This window comes from Hyla sarda, chromosome 7 (assembly GCF_029499605.1).
Source record: "Hyla sarda isolate aHylSar1 chromosome 7, aHylSar1.hap1, whole genome shotgun sequence".
Lineage (NCBI taxonomy): Eukaryota > Metazoa > Chordata > Amphibia > Anura > Hylidae > Hyla > Hyla sarda.
The window spans coordinates 118,256,864-118,277,575 of NC_079195.1; positions in this window are offsets into that span (position 1 = coordinate 118,256,864).

The following is a 20,712-nucleotide window of genomic DNA, read 5'->3' on the forward strand; positions in this document are numbered from 1 at the left end:
AAAGTAAAGAAAACAACAGCCCTCTGAACTAAAAAATATCAATTCTAAAAAGTCTGTCAAATTCTATCACACTGTCTAATTTTTCTAAAAGGGGTATTCCAGGCAAAACCTTTTATATATATATATATATCAACTGGCTCCGGAAAGTTAAACAGATTTGTAAATTACTTCTATTAAAAAATCTTAATCCTTCCAATAGTTATTAGCTTCTGAAGTTTTCTGTCTAACTGCTCAATGATGATGTCCCGTCCCGGGAGCTGTGCATGATGGGAGAATATCCCCATAGGAACTGCACAGCTCCTGGGACGTGAGTCAACAGAGAGCAGTTAGACAGAAAACAATAACTCAACTTCAGAAGCTAATAACTATTGGAAGTATTAAGATTTTTTAATAGAAGTAATTTACAAATCTGTTTAATTTTCCGGAGCCAGTTGATATATAAAAAAAAAGTTTTGGCCTGGAATACCCCTTTAAATTCATAACTTTCCTACTACTTTCTGTAAACCTTGATAACAGTTTGGTTGTCACCAGCCTTTAAATATGGAACATAAAGGTTGGATTTTTCTTTTTTATTATGGACTGGCTGAAATGCATTTTTAGTACCAGATTATGTAAAATTGAAAAGTTAAAAAAAAACAGTGCGGTCGTCGATATGTCTGCTTCAGTCAGCAATTTTCACAGATTGCCACCCTTGATACTTTATGCTCAACTTTATGGGGCACTTGTATTAATCCTGTCCTGAACATAAATTTAGACCAGACCAGACACTCTAAAGCCGACCATTGACATTGGATGTGTGTTGATATGGGCAGGAAAAGATGGCTAGCTAATGTCTACGGAGGGTTCCCAATTCTCCCATGATGGCAGATGTCAGGGGAACATGGATCAGGCATGCTGTATTTCAACTGGCTGATCCTTTTGTATCTTATATGAATGGCCAACTTAAACATGTGACTTATTTATCACATTATGCAACCAACTCTGTCAAAGACAAAGAAAACAAATCCACTTATTTCCCCCACTGCAATATTTATAAAACATAACTTTTATAAAATGTAACCATTGTTATGTATTCATATGCATTGTCGCCTTGTAAGCATACACTTTATTATATATCTATCCCCTAGACACACCTGCATTATGGGGCAATGACCTATTGTTTGAGCTTTTTTTTTTTTTAAATAATCACATTTGCTCATACTGTGTGATAACTTTTTAGACTTGCCAAACTTTTTATACCAACTATTTTTTGGTATATGTGCTTTGCCAAAATTTTAATTTAAGCCATGCCTCTTCCCATATAGCCATGTCCATTATCCATTAAAGGGTTACTCCGGTGGAAAACTTTTTTTTCTAAATCAACTGGTGCCAGAAAGTTAAACAGATTTGAAAATTACTTCTATTAAAAAAATCCTAATCCTTCCAGTACTTATTAGCTGCTGAATACTACAGAGGACATTTTTTTTCTTTTTGGAATACAAAGCTCTGTGCTGAATCACGAGCACAGTGCTCTCTGCTGACATCTTTGTCCATTTTAAGAACTGTCCAGAGTAGGAAAAAATCCCCATAGCAAACATATGCTGTTCTGGACAGCTCCTAAAATGGACAGAGATGTCAGTAGAGAGCACTGTGCTCGTGATGTCAGCAGAGAGCTCTGTATTTCAAAAGGAAAATAATTTCCTCTGTAGTATTCAGCAGCTAATAACTTGTGAAAGGATTAAGATATTTTAATAGAAGTAATTTAAAAATCTGTTTAACTTTCTGGCACCAGTTGATTTAATAAAAAAAAAAAAGTTTTTCACCGGAGTAACCACTTTAAACCACTACCCTTTGTTAGATGTGACACAAAAAACTGTCAAAACGCATAAGAAATGTAGCACATATTATGGCGAAATTTAGGCACAAACACATTAGTAATTCTCCCCCCAATATATTTGTTGGTTTAGATAGTAGTTGTGTGTCCATACAGCATAATGTATATTCTCATTGCCAACACATTGCAATGTTTATCACTACCACAACTATAAAGCACTATGTAATATGTTGGCGCTATGTAAAGATTATATTTATTGTTATCAAATACTTCTTAATGAATTACAGACTCACGAGCATTGGTCTTACATGCCGAATAACTCCTTTTATGGCATTACTGATGGCTCAGATTCATAATGAATTGACAGGCTACATTGATTCAGCCAGAACGGCTCTTTGCCCTCTGTATTCTCGTCTGTTGTACTATAAAGAAGAAATATACCCACGAAAATGTTTAATAAAACCTTAAACAAAGTGTTATTTCTTCTACCATTATTCTGTCTGATGTGTTGGAGCTCGTTGTTTATTAGACACATCACAGGAATAAAGCTAAAGGGATGAAACATGATATAGAACTTTAAAATATATGGCCTTGGTCAGTGGAAATTTCAGGGTTTTTTCTCTGGCAAAGAGCACAAGTTCAAAAGGCCAAATGACTGCACAAGAGACGGCAGTAAAAAGCAACTATTACAAGCAAGTGCAAATCTACCATTTCTACTGTATGTGTGTTTTAAAAGAGACACATGCACATACATGAGAGCCATTACAATTAATAATTAGGGAGTCTTTTCAAGCCCGAACATATGTGTATGCTGTTTGCTAGGCAACGCTCGAAATATATAGGTAGCCTTTCAGAAACTGAGACTGCCAGTGTCTGGGAATTACCGTATTTTTCGCCCTATAGGACGCACCGGCGTATAAGACGCACCCAATTTATAGGTGCAAAATCTAAAAAAAATAAAGATTTTGAACCCATTAGTGGTCTTCAACGTGCGGAACTCCAGATGTTGCAAAACTACAACTCCCAGCATGCCCGGACAGCCGTTGGCTGTCCGGGCATGCTGGGAGTTTTAGTTTTGCAACATCTGGGGGTCCGCAGATTGAAGACCACTGCATAGGAGGTAATACTCACGTGTCCCCGCCACTCCGGACCCGTCACTGCTGCCCTGGATGTCGCTCCATCGCTGTCGTCGTGTCCCCGTCGTTCCGGAACGTCTCTGCTGCCGGCCGGGTATCCTCGCTCTCCGTCGCCGCCATCACGTTGTTACGCACGCCGACGCACGTACGCGACGACGTGATGACTAGGAAGGAGAGCGCCGGCCATACAGGGGATCCCTGAACAAAGAAGACACCGAGGAGGCAGGTAAGGTCCCTCCCGGTGTCCTTTAAGCACTAACCCGGCTATTCAGTCGGGCTGTTCGGGACCACCGCGGTGAAATCGCGGTGGTCCCGAACAGCCCGACTGAACAGCCGGGTTAGTGTCACTTTCGCTTCAGACGCGGCGGTCAGCTTTGATCGCCGCGTCTGAAGGGTTAATAGAGGGCATCACCGCGATTGGTGATGTCCTGTATTAGCCGCGGGTCCTGGTCGTTGATAGCCGCAGGGACCGCCGCGATAGGGGTGTATTCGCCGTATAAGACGCACCTACTCCCCCCCCCCAGAAAAAGTGCGTCTTATACGGCAAAAAATACGGTATATATTGGGCCTCATTTACTAAGTTGAAACCGACCAGTTTTTGTCTGGTTATTTTGGCGCAGAGTGTCTGAGACATGTCTGCGCTAGTCTGCGCCAGTGAGCCCGAAAAGGGGCGTGGTTATCCTGTGGATAAATGGCTGGAAATATCCACCTAAAAAAGCTGGTCAGAAAATGTTCCCGACTTTTCCCAATAGTAAATAGAGAGGAATCCTGCAAGTCTGAAACAACTTTTCCCACTAGTAAAAACCCAACACTCTTAGTAAATGAGGCCCATTATCTTCTAATTTACATAAACATGCTGCATGCATTGATATTATAAGTGACCTCTTCCATGTGCATTATCACCCGGAGCTGCGCTCACAGTGCTTCTAGTTGGCACTAGAAATAGTCAAGAAGTTCATAATGATCCATTGTAATAACAGATTATTGTAAACTGTCACAGATTACTATACATTGACCAATGTAAAGACTACAGTCAGCAAATGCTGTGAACATATTTATTTGGAAAGAATGCTAGGAGACATCCGCTCTGAAGTTTAGAGAAATATAAATGCATCTATCACAACAGGTCAGATAAAATTTGTGTGGCACTACTGAATAGTTTTGAGCGGCATAGGCCATATTCGAATTCGGGATATTTTGCGAATATATGGATGAATATTCGCCATATATTCGCTAAATTCACATATTTGTAATATTCGCGTAATATTTTCGCATATGCGACAATTCTCATATGCGAAAATTTGCATTTGCGAAAAGTAACATAGGCGAAAATTTGCATAGGCGAAAATTTGCATTGGTGAAAATTTGCATATGCAAATTTTCACTTATGCGAAAATTTGTACGCCAGTCTCACACAGTAGTATTAGAGCCTTCTTTACACCACACAAGCTGGAAGCAGAGAGGGATGATCACTGTGATGTGTACTGTAAAAAAAACAAAAAACGAATATTTGTAATTGTGAATATATAGTGCTATATTCGCGAATTCGCGAATATGTGATATTCGCGAATAAATTTTGCATTGCGAATATTCGCGAGCAACACTACTACTGCAATATTACATTAATAATACGCTAAACATCAGAGGAATACACGTGGAGAAAAAAACTCTACGGGGGTGCAAACTACTGAAAAAAATCTAAATAGACAAATCACCAGGTCCAGATGGCATTCACCCCCATGTTCTAAAGGAATTAAGTAATGAGATAGACAGACCCCTATTTTTAATATTCAGGGAATCTATAGTAACAGGTACTGTTCCCCAGGACTGGCGCATGGCAAATGTGGTACCACTATTTAAAAAGGGATCAAAAGGTAACTCCGGGAATTATAGACCTTTTAGTTTAACCTCCGTTGTATGTAAATTGTTTGAGGGTTTTCTAAGGGATGCAGTTCTGGAGTATCTTAATAAAAATAAATGTATGACTCCATATCAGCATGGCTTTATGAGGGATCGGTCCTGTCAAACTAACCTGATCAGCTTTTATGAGGAGGTGAGCTCCAGACTGGACCAGGGGCAATCGCTGGATGTCGTATATCTGGATTTTTCCAAAGCATTTGATACGGTGCCACATAAAAGGTTGGTGAATAAATGAGAAGGATGGAGCCGGGGGAGAATGTGTGCAAGTGGGTAAGTAACTGGCTCAATGATAGGAAACAGAGGGTGGTTATTAATGGTACTTATTCTAATTGGGTGACTGTTACTAGTGGGCTACCACAGGGGTCAGTCTTGGGTCCTATTCTATTTAATATATTCATTAATGACCTTGTAGAGGGGTTGAATAGTAAAGTAGCAATCTTTGCAGATGATACTAAACTCTGTAAAGCGGTAAACACTATAGAGGACAATGCACTGTTACAAATGGATCTGGATAGGTTGGAGGTTTTGGCTGAGAAGTGGCAGATGAGGTTCAACACTGATAAATGTAATGTAATGCACATGGGGAGGAAAAATTTGGGCTGGGATTATGTATTAGATAGGAGCACACTTGGGACGACTGACATGGAAAAGGATTTAGGAGTCTTAGTTAATAGTACATTTAGCTGTAGTGACCAGTGTCGGGCAGCTGCTGCCAAGGCAAATAAAATCATGGGGTGCATCAATAGGGGCATAGATGCCCACGACAAGGGAATAATTCTACCGCTTTACAAATCACTAGTCAGACCACACATAGAATACTGTGTACAGTACTGGGCACCAGTGAACAAGAAAGATACAGTGGAGCTGGAGAGGGTTCAAAGATGGTCAACCAGAGTAATACGGGGAATGGGAGGACTACAGTACCTAGAAAGATTATCAGAATTCGGGTTATTTAGTTTAGAAAAAAGAAGGTTTAGGGGAGACCTAATAACTATGTATAAATATATCAGGGGGCAGTACAGAGATCTCTCCCATGGTCTATTTATACCCAGGACTGTATCTATAAAAAGGGGAAAGTTACTATGAACTTACATATTTGTAAATAATTTCATTTTTCCATTGTCGAACTCTAAGTGCTGTAACTTTTTTTTATTTTTCCATCAACAAAGCCATATCAGGCTTAATTTTATCAGGACAAGTTGTACTTATTGGAGATGTATATTTTATTATTAAAGGACATCTGCAGCAAAAGACAACTTATCCCCTATCCCTGCGTGCGCTATCTCCTGGCGGCCCCTTTTAAAGTTAAGGCGGGGCCGCAAAGAGGTAACATCCTTGTGTCCTGAAAATATTTTTTGGGACACAGGGATATTCCGAATGTGATGGAGGCCCCCTGCGGACATGGGGCCCGGAGCAGGTGCTACACAAGCGCCAATGATAATCCGGCCCTGATCACAGGGCTCTGATGCAAAAAATTTCCCTGGATAGTTGGGTAAGTAGCTTGCCAGTTAGGTAGGTTGGTACGCAGTTAGTTTGCCAGGTAGTTAGGTAGAGAAATAGCCAGGTAGCCAAATAGGTAGGTTGCTAGGTTGGCATGTAGTTTTGGTAGAAAGATAGCCAGGTATGTAGTCAGGCATAAAAACAGGTACGTATAGCCAGGTAAGTAGATAGATAGATTGCCAGGTAGGTATGAAGACATGTAGGTAGATAGGTAGCTAGGTTGCCAGGTAGGTAGGTAGCCAGTTAGTGTACTAGGTTGCCCGGTAGGTAGGTAGCTAGGTAGGAAGACAGTAAGACAGGTAGATACGTAGGTGGGAATACACTCAGATAGGTAGTCAGCAGGTGGTGGAATAAAACTCTCAGAATGTAGCATGGGTAATGCAGTGTTTCTCAACCAGGGTGTCTCCAGCTGTTGCAAAACTACAACTCCCAGCATGCCCGGACAGCCAAACGCTGTCCGGGCATGCTGGGAGTTGTAGTTTGTATACAGCTGGAGACACCCTGGTTGGGTAACACTGCTCTTTGTTTGTGAAATACTGAATTTGCTAGAACAGTGTTTCCCAATTAGTGTGCCTCCAGCTGTTGTAAAACTACAACTCCCAGCATGCCCAAAGGGGTTTACAACATCTAAGGGGTTAACAACATCTTGCCCCGGGGTTAATACCACCAGACCCTGCTACATCCATTGAAACACCCTGTGGTCACCACATCTCTTTTGGCATCCCACGAACAGAATACGGGTGTGTGCCTTTAATACGTCACGCTCCGCCCCTCAATGCAAGGCTACGGGAGGCAGCGTGATAGCTATCACGCCCCCTCCGTAGTCTTGCATTGAGGGGCGGAGCGTGACGTCACACGGGGGCGGGGGCGTGACGTCACACGCCGCCGGCTCTGCGGTCGAGCGTAATCAGTCCCGGAGCGAACACGCTCCGGGCACTGATTACAAACAGGGTGCCGCGTGCATGATCGCGGGCGTCCCCAGCTGCGGGACTCTCCCAATCAGACATCTTATCCCCTATCCTTTGGATAGGGGATAAGATGTGTAAGCACCGGAGTACCCCTTTAAATGGGAATCCCTTGAGGTCGAGGACTGGCCCTCAGGAGCATTGTCACCAGGTCCAGGTGCAACATACACCAAGTCAGGACTTTCCCTTTACGTCGCCCCATGTCCCTATGTAAAGGTTATTGTGGAGGGGGTACAGTTAGAGGCCCTCATTGATATGGGTTTCCAGGTGTCTACAATACCTAAGGATGTTTTCTATAGATACTGGGGTCCTGACTTATTATGTGAACCAGACTATGTCGACTTTAAAGTGATGGAAGGGAACGGGAAACCAGTACCCAGGCATGGGTACTGGGAGCCAACCATTCAGGTGGGAGAGTATGTCCTCAGAGGACAAGGTGTAATTGTGGCTAATGTAATTGATAAAGGGACAGCAGAGTTCATACTAGGCATGAATATTATGAGATATTGTTTTGATGAAATAGTAGGGTCCTTGCGTGCATCTCTCCCTCACATGTCACCTTCAGGCCGGCAAGCTGCGCAACACCACTTGAAGACTCTTCAAGCAGAACAAAAGTTTGTCCACCATCAGGGAGAAATCTGCCAAGTAAGGATTCAAGATATCCGGTCTGTGATCCTACAGCCTCATACAGAAACTATCATCTGGTGTTATGCCTGACCTGGGATCAAGAATCAAGATTATCAAGCGTTGCTGGAGCCGATACAGCTAGAAGATTATCCCCTGGTCCGTGCAGTGAGGAGCCTGGTTATTGTGTCCAATGGGAGAGTCCAGGTCCGAGTAGTCAACCTGTCTGATGTTGCCACCATGCTGCCAAAATATTTTCCTGTCGCTCAACTATACCATCTTGGGCCCAAAGACATACTAACCAACTCACAAGTGGCGCGACAGCAAGCAGCCCAGACAGCCCACGGATCCGACATCAGCCATCTAGAACCGTGGTGGACCCAGCTTCAAGTAGGGGATGAGAATACCCCAAGAGAACAGGTTGGTGGAGTCATCCAAGTGGCCAAACAACACCAGGAGGCCTTCAGCAAGCACCCTTTTTGCCGGACCACGATGATCCAGCACAGATGATAGTCACAGATGATAGTCCCCCTATCAAGGAGAGACACCGTCCGGTAGCCCTGGGTATGTACCAGACAGTCAAAAAAATGCTGACCGAGATGAAGGAGGCTGACGTAATCCGGGAGAGCCAAAGTCCCTGGCCGCGCCCCTGGTCCTTGTTAAGAAGAAGGATGGGACAATCAATTTCTGCGTGGACTACCGGAAGCTGAATAACGTCACGCACAAAGATGCCTACCCTCTACCTCGGATCAAAGAGTCTCTGACTGCCTTGGGATCAGCCGCATACTTCTCTACTCTGGACTTGACCAGTGGATATTGGCAAGTGCTGATGGCTAAAGAAGATCGGGAGAAGACAGCTTTTGTGACTCCAATGGGGTTATTTGAATTCAAGAGTATGCCCTTTGGGCTATGCAACCCCCCTGCTAACTTTCAACGCTTAATGGAACAATGTCTAGGACATCTCAACTTCCAAAGCATGTTATTATACCTGAATGATGCCATTGTCTAGTCCAAGACTTACCAAGAGCCTCTCGATCACTTGACAGAGGTATTTCAAGTCTTGATCCGTCATGGACTGAAGATTAAACCCTCTAAATGTCATCTATTAAAACCACAGGTCCACTATCTAGGCCATGTCATCAGCTCAGAGGGAGTTCGGCCTGATCCAGGAAAAGTGAGAGTTGTCAAGGACTGGCCTACCCCCCATACGGCGAAGGACATTAGGAGCTTCCTTGGATTTGCTGGCTACTACCGCCGTTTCATCCCTCACTTTGCACAGATTGCTGGGCCCCTTACAGTTCTCCTTCCGGGCACCCTGAAGGAAAACTATAATAGAAGACTCCCTGTCAAGTGGGCCGAAGAGCAGGAAACAGCATTCCGGGCTCTTAAATATCTGCTAACCAAATCGCCTATCCTGGCGTATCCTGATTATGGTCAGCCCTTCAGATTGTACACCAAGGCCAGCTTTGAAGGCCTGGGTGCTGTCCTGTCCCAGGTTCAAGAAGGAAAACAAAGGGTGATAGTCTATGCCAGCAGGCATCTGCGAGCGACAGAGAAGAATGACTCCAATTACAGTTCCTTGATATTGGAGCTCCTCGCTTTGGTCTGGGCAGTGACTGAAAAGTTTAAGTACTATTTAGCAGCAACCCCTTTCACCGTCTACACGGACAACAATCCCTGGCCCATCTTAACACTGCCAAGTTGGGAGCCATTGAACAGCATTGGGCCTCCAGGCTAGCCAATTATGACTTCAACATCAAATACCGAAGTGGAAGGTGTCAGGATCCGGATAGGTATGCAGCGAGGACACTGGTGGTGGATCCTCTGTGTCAGTGGGGTGATGACGTGGGCCGTACCAGGGGAACGGAGTCTAAGGGGTTACTGGTTTTCACCAGAGCCCGCCGCAAAGTGGGATGGACTTGCAACGGCAGGTAACCCCCAGGTCGTTCCACCCGATAGCGACTCAACCCCAGCTGACAGCTGAGACAGGCGTGGTACAAGGGACAAGGCAAGAGCAAGGTCGGACGTAGCAGAAGGTCAGGGCAGGCAGCAAGGCTCGTAGTCAGGGACAACAGCAGAGGGTCTGGAACACTGGCTTGGGAACACATAAAACGCTTTCACTGGCACTAGGCAACAAGATCCGGCGATGACAGGAAGGGGAAGTGGGTTTATATAGGAAAGGCACAGGTGCAGGAACTGATTGGACTAGGCGCCAATTAATGGCCCTTTAAATCTCAGAGAGCCGGCGCGCGCGCCCTAGGGAGCAGGGCCGCGCGCGCCGGGACTGAGCAGACGGAGGACGGGGCAGGTGAGGAGACTGGGATGCGAGCCGCGGGCGGGCGCGTCCCGCAACGCGGATCGCATCCCCGCCGGTGACACTAGCAACCTATGGATGAGCTCCTTGTCGAGGATATTATCCTCGGGTTCCCAAGAGCTCTCTTCGGGGCCACAATTCTCTTCGGGGCCACAATTTTTTTTTACCTCTGACTACCTTGGAGGCGAGGATTTCCTTTACTGTGAAGACATCAGAGGAGCCAGAGACAGGATGTGAGCTAATGAAAAGAGGGATTTTTTTAAATAATAATTATATGTAATAGAGGCCTTACAAGTAGATGTACATAGTAAGGATTAGGTATCGGGTTACATATTATTATTATTATTTAGTTTTTTTGTGGGATCTGAAAGATACGCTTTAAGGGTATATTCTTATGTGACAGATTGAATGCAAAAATCTTTGTTACTGTTCCATACATTGCAGAAATCCTTGCATATGCTGTAGAAACAACACCTCTCTGATAAAATTAAAAGATACCCTTACACAGACATTTGTCTGAGCCTTAATGAGGCTAATTGTTTATAAACAGCTCAAATAAAGTTATAAAATGACAAAAGGAGTAATACTCACATACCTTGCTGATCTCTCCCAGATTCCTCCCCCTCTATGCTCACCCAAATCCAGAAATGATGGGTCCACTGTGGACATTTACTGGCCATGGCAGTGACCATAGAATTGTCAACATGTGACCACTAGAGCAACGTAAATAAAGATCAGCACCATCACAAAAAGCAGCAGAATATTATTTAGGCCTCATTCACACTACCGTTAGGACATGGTAGTGTGACGGCCGTTGGGGCCGCTGGAGAAAATAGCAGGAGAAAAAAATACAGCGTATGCCATCTTTTTCTCCTGCTACTCCTACTGAAAAACAGCGGCTTCCAGTGGACCCCATTGACTTTAATGGGGTCCATCAGGACCTGCTGTTGCCTGTTGCGCCCCATCAAAATGACAGCCGTCAAACTCGGAAGAAAGAAAAAAGAGTTTGAGGACCGTTCTTGACAGGGGGGGGGGGGCAACGGCAGTGTAAAAGAAGCCTTTGATGAGTAATAATACTCCCATTTTATAGCACTGCAAGTAGCTTGTAAATACTTTCATGGAGTTAGACAAGATCGTCACATATAGGTCAGCTGTATTCAGAAATTCAGCAACTCAGTTTACAAACTTTCTAACAAACCTGCAATTTTACAACATAGTATCATAGTAACATAGTTCATAAGGTTGAAAAAAGACCAGAGTCCATCAAGTTCAACCTATAACCCCAATGATTCTCTACTGAGTTTATCCAGAGTAAGGCAAAAAACCCTCATACTCGAGGTAAAAAATCCTTCCCGACTCCAAATATGGCAATCAGAATAAATCCCTGGATCAACGTTCTGTCCCTATAGATCTAGAATCCATAACCTGGAATGTTATTATTCTCCAAAAATGCATCCATACCCTTTTTAAATTCTTTTACCAAGTTAACCATGACCACCTCCTCTGGCAGAGAATTCCACAGTCTCACTACTCTTACAATAAAGAACCCCCGTCTGTACTGATGTAGAAACCTTCTTTCCTCTAAACATAGAGGATGCCCCCTTGTTATAGATACAGTCCTGGGTATAAATAGATCATGGGAGAGATCTCTGTACGGTCCCCTGATATATTTATACACGGCTCAAAAAAATTAAGGGAACACTTGAACAACACAATGTAACTCCAAGTCAATCACACTTCTGTGAAATCACACTGTCTACTCAGGAAGCAACACTGATTGACAATAAATTTCACATGCTGTTGAGAAAATGGAACAGACAACAGGTGGAAAATATAGGCAATTAGCAAGACACTCCCAATAAAGGAATGGTTCAGGTAGTGCAGCTCATCCAGGATGGCACATTAACATGAGCTGTGGCAAGAAGGTTTGCTGTGTCTGTCAGCGTAGTGTCCAGAGCATGGAGGCGCTACCAGGAGACAGGCCAGTACATCAGGAGACGTGGAGGAGGCTGTAGGAGGGCAACAACCCAGCAGCTGGACCGCTACCTTCGCCTGTGTGCAAGGCGGAGCAGGAGGAGCACTGACAGAGCCCTGCAAAATGACCTCCAGCAGGGCACAAATGTGCATGTGTCCACTCAAACAGTCAGAAACAGACTCCATGAGGGTGGTATGAGGGCCCAACGTCCACAGTTGGGGGTTGTGCTTACAGCCCAACACCATGCAGGATGTTTGGCATTTGCCAGAGAACACCAAGATTGGCAAATTTGCCACTGCTGCCCTGTGCTCTTCACAGAAGGTTCACACTGAGCACATGTGACAGACGTGACAGAGTCTGGAGATGCCATGGAGAACGTTCTGCTGCCTGCAACATCCTCCAGCATGACCGGTTGGGCGGTGGGTCAGTAATGGTGTGGGGTGGCATTTCTTTGGGGCTGCACAGCCCTCCATGGGCTTTCCAGAGGTAGCCTGACTGCCATTAGGTATCGAGATGAGATCCTCAGACCCCTTGTGAGACCATATTCTGGTGCAGTTGAGCCTGGGTTCCTCCTAATGCAAGACAATGCTAGACCTCATGTGGCTGGAGTGTGTCAGCAGTTCCTGCAAGAAAAAGGCATTGATGCTATGGACTGTCCCGCCCGTTCCCCAGTCCTGAATCCGATTGAGCACATCTGGGACATCATGTCTCGCTCCATTAATCAATGCCACCTCATCAGGAGCATACCCAGGCATTGTAGGGAGGTCATACAGGCATGTGGAAGCCACTACTGAGCCTCATTTTGACTTGTGTTAAGGACATTACTTCAAAGTTGGATCAGCCTGTAGTGTGGTTTTCCACTTTGATTTTGAGTGTGACTCCATATTCAGACCTCCATGGGTTGATAAATTTGATTTCCATTGATCATTTTTGTGTGATTTTGTTGTCAGCACTATGTAAAGACGAAAGTGTTTCATATGATTAGTTAATTCATTCAGATTGGATGTGTTATCTTAGTGTTCCCATAATTTGAGCAGTGTAGTTAAAAAACATTTTGGGGTTAGTTTTACTCTCTTTGGCAATGAGTCTTTCTGTCTAAATTTTTGTGACTTTTATCTGTTTATTTACATATTTTACATTTTTCTCTATATCTTTTTAATGTTTCTTCACTGCCGTCCTGTTTCAGTGGTTTAAATGCTTTATTTTTGTCATTTATTGCCCCCTTTAAATTTTTATTCATCCATATTGGTTTTCTTTTATTTCTGACCCTTTTATTCCCATAAGGTGTATACATCTTACAGTGAGAATTTAAGATATTTTTAAAAGTCTCCCATTTAGTGTCAGTATTCTTGTTTTTGAGGACAATATCCCATTTCATTTTGTTAAGGGCTTCTCTTAGTTGATCAAACTTTGCCTTCCTAAAGTTCATTGTTTTTGTGGCCCCTCGCAAGGTTCCCTTATTGAAGAACAACTTATAATGTATTATATTATGATCACTATTTCCTAGGTATCCTTCTACCTGCACATTAGTTACTCTGTCAGGTCTGTTGGTTAATATTAACCACTTAGGGACCACGGGCGTACAGGTACGCCTTCGCTCCCTGGTACTTAAGGGCCAAGGGCGTACCTAAACGTGCCGGGGGGGAACCGGACTGGGGTGACTGCTGATGTCGATCAGCAGGCACCCCGCGCAAATGTGGGGGCTCATCAGGCCCCGCCATGTCTGCGATCATTGCGGTGATTCCGGTGATGCGGGTCACGTATGACCCGCTGACCCGGAGATACATGGTGATCGGGGGTGTAGAACATACCCCCAATCACCTGCTGTATCTATGGGGAGGTGGCAATTTTGTCACCCCCCGAGGATCGCTGCTATCGGCCGGACGATCCAACCAATAGCAGCCGGCAGTGGAGGGGTTAACGTCCCCTTCTTGCGGCCCCCCCTCTGTGAAGATCAGAGCCTCTCAGGGCAGAAGACACCTCTTTAGAGCAGGGAAAGAACACAGCAAAGGGACAGGTAGGGGTTAAAAGTGAAAAAGTGTAAAAAAAAAGTACAAAAAAAATAATTACCCCCCTGACCCCCTAATAGGTCCTAAAGGGTCCACCGCAGTTTTTTCACACACCGTTATAGATAAAGTTACACCAAGCACACACACTACATTACCCATGAAAACCTGTTGCTGATCAGGTATAAGGATAAGAGAGATGTCCTTATGCTGACCACAATTCATGGTAACGGAAGCTCACCTGCCCCTGTGCATGGTACCACAACAACGGTCCTCAAGCCCGATTGTATTCTGGACTACAATCGGTATATGGGGGGAGTTGATCTCTCTGATCAAGTCCTCAAGCCATATAACGCCATGCGGAAGACACGGATATGGTACAAAAAAGTTGCGGTCTACTTGGTACAGGTTGCCATGTACAACTCTTTTGTACTATGCCAGTACGCTGGCAGCACAGGGACATTCCTCCAGTTCCAAGAAGAAGTACTAAAGGTCCTGATCTTTGGCAACCGGGAAAAAGAAGGCTGACTTTCCAAGAAACTGGAAATATAGGTGCAAGGATCCCAGAAAAAATGCAGAGTGTGTCACAAGAGGGGGTTTACAGAAGGACACCACTACTCAATGTGACACTTGCCCCGATCATCCGGGCTTCTGCATTAAAAACTGCTTCAGGGAGTATTACACTTCCATGGAGTTCTAAATTTTCCCTTTTCATTTCAATTTCCACATAATTAAACCCCAATGTACCAAGTCCAGAGTACATTCCAAATTTTAACCCCATAAAACCACTAAATTGCCAAACAAAACTCTTTTATAAAGAAAAAAAAACATGATAAGACCTCTAGGGTATTTTTTCCAAAAATGAGTCACTATCATCGGGGACTTTTTTATGTTGACTCAAATGCGCAGCGCTCTCTCTCTCTCCACCTGAGCGGGGTGCGCATTTGAGGCAACAGATTAGGGGCGGCCACACACATCACATTCCCAGAATGATGATTCAGAGCATAGGGTTTGGGGTGTGCATATTTTTATGTTTTGGCTATGCTCTGGGTCATCATTCTGGGAATATGACCTTTTTTATGATTTTACATCCCACTGTACCCCACTTTAGTAACTTAGTGTACCCCATTTTAGTAATTGTCCCATGTAACGTTTAGTAATTACCCCATGTAACGCTTCTTGAGGGGGGGGGGGGTCCCACTGTTCTGGCTCCATAGGCAGCTATGTAAAAGCTCAAGGCACCTGACTGCGCTCCTGCTCCTCCTAAACCGTGTGCACCCGCAGAGCTGCTAACGTCCAGATATGAGGTATGTCCTTACTCCAAAGAAATGTATCTACAAATTTACAGTGACATTTTCTCCTGTTACCACTTGTGAAAATGAAAAATTTGGGGTAGCCCCATCATTTTAGTGTAAAAAATCAAATTTTTCCTTTTCACATCCCATTTTAATGAATATTTATCAAACACCTGTGGGGTATTAAGGCTCACTGTACTGCTTGTTACGTTCCATGAGGGGTGTACTTTCCAAAATAGTATGCCATGTGTTTTTTTTTTTGCTGTTCTGGCACCATAGGGGCTTCCTAGATGTGACATGCAATTTGCAATTTGCAAATGTGAGTCATTCTCTTCTGAGCATTGTAGTGCGCCCACAGTGCACTTGACATCCACACATGGGGTATTTCCACACTCAGAAGAGATGGGATTACAAATTTTGGGGGCATTTCCTATTACCCCTTGTAAAAATGTAAAATTTGGGGGAAAACCAGCATTTATTGAGAAAATAAATTCATTTACACATCCATCTTTAATGAAGAGTCGTCAAACACCTGTGGGGTGTTAAAGCTCATTGTACTCATTGTTTCCAAAATAGCATGCCATGTGTTTTTTTGTTTTTCTGGCACATAGTGGCTTCCTAAATGTGACATGCCCCCCAAAAACCATTTCAGAAAAACTCACTCTCCAAAATCCCATTGTCGCTCCTTCCCTTCTGAGCCCTCTACTGCACCCGCCGAACACTTTACATACACATATGAGGTATTTCCTTACTCGAGAGAAATTGGGTTACAAATTTTATGAAGATTTCTCTCCTTTTACCCCTTGTAAAAATTCAAAATCTGGGTCTACAAGAACATGCGAGTGTAAAAAATGAAGATTTTGATTTTTCTCCTTCACTTTGCTGCTATTCCTGTGAAACACCTAAAGGGTTAACACACTTACTGAATGTCATTTTGAAAACTTTGAGGGGTGCAGTTTTTATAATAAGATCATATGTGGGGTATTTATAATATGAAGGCCCTTCAAATCCACTTCAAAACTGAACTGGTCCCTGAAAAATTCCGATTTTGAAAATGTTGTGAAAAATTGGAAAATTGTTGCTGAACTTTGAAGCCCTCTGGTGTCTTCCAAAAGTAAAAACATGTCAACTTTATGATGCAATCATAAAGTAGACGTTGTATATTTGAATCAATCTATAATTTATTTGGAATGTCCATTTTCCTTATAAGAGCTTCAAAGTTAGAAAAATGCAAAATTTTTGGAATTTTTCACCAAGAAATGATACAAGTATCAATAAAATTTTACCACTAACATAAAGTAGAATATGTCACGAAAAAACGGTTTCGGAATCAGAATGAAAGGTAAAAGCATCCCAGAGCTGTTAATACTTAAAGTGACAGTGGTCAGATGTGCAAAAAACGCTCTGGTCCTTAAGGCCAAAATGGGCCTGGTCCTTAACCTCAATTTTCACTGTAGGACCCAGCCATTTTTTTGCACATTTTTTTGACCACTGTCACTTTAAGCATTAATAACTCTGGGATGCTTTTACCTTTCATTCTGAAACCGAGATGTTTTTTTCGGGACATATTCTAATTTATATTAGTGGTAAAATTTTGTCAATACTTGCATCCTTTCTTGGTGAAAAATTCAAAAATTTTATGGAAAAAAAAAATAATTTTTTTGAATTTTGCCGCTCTCTGATTATAAGAAAAATGGATATTTCAAATAAATTATGTATTGATTCACATATACAATATGTCTAGTTTATGTTGGCATCATAGTGTTGACATGTTTTTACTTTTGGAAGACATCAGAGGGCTTCAAATATAGCAGCAATATTCGAATTTTTCACAAAATTTTCAAAATCGGAATTTTTCAAGGACCAGTTCACTTTTGAAGTGCATTTGAAGGGCCTTCTCATTAGAAATACCCCATAAATGACCCTGTTTTTCTGAAATGCTTTTGGGGGCATGTCGCATTTAGGAAGCCCCTATGGTGCTAGAACAGCAAAAAAAAAAAAAAAAAGAAACACATGGCATACTATTTTGGAAACTACACCCCTCAAGGGACGTAACAAGGGGTACAGTGAGCCTTAACACCCCACAGGTGTTTGACGACTTTTCGTTAAATTTGGATGTGTAAATTATTATTATTTTTTCATTAAAATGCTAGTTTTCCCCCAAATGTCAAATTTTTGCAAGGGGTAATAGGAGAAAATGCCCCCCCCCCCAAAAAAAAATTTGTAACCCCATCTCTTCTGAGTATGGAAACAACCCATATGTGGACTGCACTGCACTACAATGCTCAGACGAGAAGGAGTCACATTTGCAAATTTTGCTATAATGAGGGGGCATATCGCATTTAGCCGGACTGGCGTAGTGGGATACCGGGAAAATTCCTGGTAGGCCGACCGCACAGTGGGCCCGCAGTACTACTACACCGTACTATACCGGCCTGTGTGCGGCCCCACAGTGGCTGCTCACTCACACAAGGTGCTGACACTAAGTCAAGACCTTGTGTGAAGCGGCCACAGAGAGGCGGAGGGCCGAGCTATGAGCTGTAGGCTTCCAGCCCCGCCACTCAACCCAGTACCTGCGCATCCAGAGGCAGCACGTAGCGCAGTGATTCCCAACCGAGATTTTTTTTTTTTTAATTTCCCTCCCAGACGCCGCAGGGGGAGGGAAGTTTGTGTTCGCTGTGAGGCTGTAACAGGACCTGCGATGATGTCACCGTCATGTGATCAGTCACATGGAGGAGGAGTCACATGATCAGGGGCTGCTGTTCTAGGCCTCAGCGTACCCCTACGTCCCCCAGCCTCCCTTAGCTTCCCCCTCCCCCCTACGGCCCAGAGAGGGGAAGCATGCGGAAACTGCGCCCTGGGCCGGTGTAGTGACCCGTGCCCCAGCGTCCCCCTCCCTCCTGCGGCGCAGTGAATGATTGACCTGACAGAGCCCTGAGTCAGTGCCCTGCCGGAGAGGGGAAGAACGGAAGAAAAATGGCTTGCTTAAGGTACTGTACCATATCCATCCCCCCCTCCCTCACCCATGTCCATCCCCCCCCTCCCTCACCCATGTCCATCCCCCCCCTCCCTCACCCATGTCCATCCACCCCCTCCCTCACCCATGTCCATCCCCCCCCTCACCCAAGTCCATCCCCCCCTCCCTCACCCATGTCCATCCCCCCTCCCTCACCCATGTCCATCCCCCCTCCCTCACCCATGTCCATCCCCCCTCCCTCACCCATGTCCATCCCCCTCCCTCACCCATGTCCATCCCCCCCTCCCTTACCCATGTCCATCCCCACTCCCTCACCCATGCCCCTCCCTCACCTATGTCCCTCCCCCCCTCCCTCACCCATGTCCATCCCCCCCTCCCTCACCCATGTCCATCCCCCCTCACCCATGTCCATCCCACCCTCCCTCACCCATATCCATCCTCCCCCCCTCACCCATATCTATCCTCCTGTCATTCATGTCCACCTTGTCCACCCCCTGTCCATCCCTGTCACCCATGTCCACCCCCTATTCACCCCTCTGTCCCCCTCTTTTATCCCCCTTGTCATCCTTGTCCACCCTTCTGTCATCCCTGTTTACCCCCATATCTCCCGTGTCCACCTTCCTGTCATCCGTGTCCACATTGGCCACCCCTCTGTCACCCCTGTCCATCCCCCTGTCACCCATGTTCACCCCCCCTGTCCATCCCTCTGACCATCCCCCAGTCTACACCTGTCACCTATGTCCACCCCCCCCCATTCACCCCCTGTCACCCCAGTTCACCCTTCTTTGTCACTCCTGTCTACCCCTCTTTTAACTGCTTGTCACCCTTGTCCACCCCTCTGTCATCCCTGTCCATCCTCGTGTCACCCATGTTCACCCCCCATTGTCCACCCCTCTGACCACATACTTGTCACCCATGTACACCCCTCTGTCCCTTTGTCACCCCTGCTACCACCTTGTCACTCCTGTCCACCCCTGTCACCCCCGACGCCCCCTGTCACCCATGTACAGTCTTCTACACCCCTCTGTCACCCATGTACACCCCTCTGTCACCCATGTACACCCCTTTACACCCATCTGCCACCCCTCTACACCCTTCTTCCACCCATGTACACCCCTCTACACCCCTCTGCCACCCATGTACACTCCTCTACACCCCTCTGTCACCCATGTCCACTCCTCTACACCCCTCTGTCACCCATGTACACTCCTCTACACCCCTCTGTCACCCATGTACACTCCTCTACACCCCTCTGTCACCCATGTACACTCCTCTACACCCCTCTGCCACCCATGTACACCCCTCTGCCACCCATGTACACCCCTCTGTCCCCCCTGTTACCACCTTGTCACTCCTGTCCACCCCTGTCACCCCTGATGCCCCCCTGTCATCCATGTACAGTCTTCTACACCCCTCTGCCACCCATGTACACTTCTCTACATCCCTCTGTCACCCATGTACACCCCTTTGTCACCGATGTACACCCCTTTACACCCCTCTGCAACCCATGTACACCCCTTAATACCCCTCTGCCACCCATGTACACCCCTTTACACCCCTCTGCCACCCATGTAATCTCCTCTAGACGCCTCTGCCACTCCTCTACACTCCTCTGTCACCCATGTACACTCCTCTGTCATCCATGTACACTCCTCTACACCCCTCTGTCACCCATGTACACTCCTCTACACCCATCTGCCACCCATGCACACTCCTCTACACCCCTCTGTCACCCATGTCCACTCCTCTACACCCCTCTGTCACCCACGTACACTCCTCTACACCCCTCTGTCACCCATATACACTCCTCTACACCCCTCTGCCACCCATGTACACTCCTCTGTCACCCATGTACACCCCTTTACATCCCTCTGCCACCCATGTACACCCTTTTACACCCCTCTGTCACCCATGTACACACCTTTACACCCCTCTGCCACCCATGTACACCCCTCTGCCACCCATGTACACTGTTCTACACCCCTCTGCCACCCATGTACACTCCTCTACACCCCTCTATCACCCATGTACACCCCTCTGCCACCCATGTACACCCCTTTAAACCCCTCTGCCACCCATGTACACTCCTCTACACCCATCTGCCACCCATGTACACTCCTCTACACCCCTCTGTCGCCCATGTCCACTCCTCTACACCCCTCTGTCACCCATGTACACTCCTCTACA